Source organism: Carassius auratus, chromosome 34 (genome assembly GCF_003368295.1).
Source record: "Carassius auratus strain Wakin chromosome 34, ASM336829v1, whole genome shotgun sequence".
Taxonomy (NCBI): Eukaryota; Metazoa; Chordata; class Actinopteri; order Cypriniformes; family Cyprinidae; genus Carassius; species Carassius auratus.
This window is the reverse complement of record NC_039276.1, coordinates 27,205,005-27,207,332: the sequence shown is the minus strand read 5'-3', so window position 1 is coordinate 27,207,332 and position 2,328 is coordinate 27,205,005. Positions and strand designations below refer to the sequence as shown.

Below are 2,328 nucleotides of genomic sequence, written 5' to 3'. Positions count from 1 at the left end.
TTTAGAGTCATCTCATTTTATCATCAGTAAAATATGGAGTGCCACAAGGATCTGTCCTAGGTCCCTTCTATTTTCAATATACATGTTGCCCCTTGTAATATTATTAGAAATACGGAATTAGCTTCCACTGTTATGCTGATGATATTCAGCTATATATATCAACGAGACCAGATGAAACTTCCCAATTATCTAAGCTAACAGAGTGTGTTAAAAATGTAAAAGATTGGATGACAAATAATTTTCTCCAATTAAATTCGGATAAGACGGAGATATTAATTATTGGACCAAAAAACACTACACAGAATCTTGTAGATTACAATCTGCAACTAGACGGATGTACTGTTACTTCCTCTACAGTCAGAAATCTGGGTGTTATATTAGACAGCAATTTGTCTTTTGAAAATCATATTTCCAATGTTACAAAAACTGCATTCTTCCATCTTAGAAACATTGCCAAGCTACGAAACATGTTATCTGTTTCTGATGCAGAAAAGCTAGTTCATGCATTCATGACCTCTAGACTGGACTATTGTAATGCACTTCTAGGTGGTTGTCCTGCTTCTTCAATAAACAAGCTACAGGTCGTCCAAAATGCAGCAGCTAGAGTCCTTACGAGGTCAAGAAAATATGATCATATTACCCAATTTTACAGTCTCTGCACTGGCTACCTATTAAGTTCCGCATCAGTTACAAATTATCATTACTTACCTATAAGGCCCTAAATGGTTTAGCTCCAGCGTACCTAACTAGCCTTCTACCACGCTACAACCCATCACGCTCCCTAAGGTCACAAAACGCTGGACTTTGGTAGTTCCTAGGATAGCAAAGTCCACTAAAGGAGGTAGAGCCTTCTCACATTTGGCTCCCAAACTCTGGAATAGCCTTCCTGATAATGTTCGGGGTTCAGACACACTCTCTTTGTTTAAATCTAGATTAAAAACACATCTCTTTCGCCAAGCATTCGAATAATGTATATTTTTAATTGTGAGTGTAGTTGCTTCTGATCAAAGGTGCATTTTTATTCATTAGCTTGGGTTAAACTAATTTTACTTTGTTGGATCAGCAGCTATGCTAATGATGTCTGTATTTTGTTTCTATGTTTTGCCACGGGATTCACATCCCGTGGTAACTAGGATTTACACAAGCTCCAGTCTGGATCCAGAAGAGATGATGCTGACCCTCAGAGGACCTCAGATGATGCTAACCCTGAATGAACAAACAGAACTAACAATTATTCCTAAATGTGTGACTTAATCATCGAATAACTTAATTAATAATATTGATAGTTCATCGTCTAGCTGACTACGTCTTGTATTATTATTATTATTTTTAGTTTTTCTAAAATCCTGTCAAATGTGCACAAACTACTAGCTACTACTAAATATTGTAGAAACATAATTTTCTGTAAAGTTGCTTTGTAACGATTTGTTTTGTAAAAAGCGCTATACAAATAAACTTGAATTGAATTGAATTGAATTGACCGGACTTGAAACCACAATCTCTGGCTTAGGAGGCCACTGCCTCAGGAGTGTCTAGAAGTTAACTCTTTTTGTATATTGTAAAGGCCTCCTGAATAAGATTGAGATTTAAAATGCCTTATCAGAGGACGGTTTCGATCCATCGACCTCTGGGTTATGGGCCCAGCACGCTTCCGCTGCGCCACTCTGCTGTAATCAACCTTGACCGGACTTGAAACCACAATCTCTGGCTTAGGAGGCCAGTGCCTCAGGAGTGTCTAGAAGTTAACTCTTTGTGTGTATTGTAAAGGCATCCTGAGTTTCAAAAAGGATTAGCAGAGGATCGTTTCGATCCTTCAACCTCTGGGTTAAACACGCTTCCGCTGCTCCACTCTGCTGCATTCACCCCAGATGGGACTCAATCCCACAATCCCTGGCTTAAGAGGCCAGTGCCTTATCCATTAGGCCACTGGGGCTTGAAAACAGATGCTAACTTGCCCTTTTACATCTCAATCTTATTCAGGAGGCCTTTACAATGCACACAAAGAGTCTTCTAGATGACTGAATATTATTAGAGGTCAAATTGGCCTCAGCTTTTCACGACCAACTTGTGGCTTTTGTTCCTTTTTAGGGACTCAAGAGTGTTTAGAAGTTAAAAGGTCATAGCAGAGGATGGTTTCGATCCATCGACCTCTGGGTTATGGGCCCAGCACGCTTCCGCTGCGCCACTCTGCTGTAGTGCACCTTGACCGGACTCGAAACCACAATCTCTGGCTTAGGAGGCCAGTGCCTCAGGGTTGTATAGATGTTAACTTTTTGTGCGTATTGTAAAGGCCTCCTGAATAAGATTGAGATGTAAAATGCCCTAGCA

General features: G+C 39.9%; 3 non-coding genes across 3 annotated transcripts in view; all 3 read right to left on the bottom strand.

Moving 5' to 3' along the window:
• Positions 1 to 1,860: 1,860 nt before the first annotated feature.
• On the bottom strand, positions 1,861 to 1,933 carry trnak-cuu (transfer RNA lysine (anticodon CUU)). Its single transcript has one exon. It is a non-coding gene; the product is annotated as a tRNA-Lys (tRNA).
• Positions 1,934 to 2,120: 187 nt separating this feature from the next.
• trnam-cau (transfer RNA methionine (anticodon CAU)) lies at positions 2,121 to 2,192 on the bottom strand. The gene has a single exon. It is a non-coding gene; the product is annotated as a tRNA-Met (tRNA).
• Positions 2,193 to 2,323: 131 nt separating this feature from the next.
• trnam-cau (transfer RNA methionine (anticodon CAU)) overlaps positions 2,324 to 2,328 on the bottom strand; it is a 72-nt gene continuing 67 nt past the window's right edge. Inside the window, exon 1 of the tRNA in view lies at positions 2,324 to 2,328. This exon is cut by the window's right edge and continues 67 nt beyond it. This is a non-coding gene — a tRNA (tRNA-Met).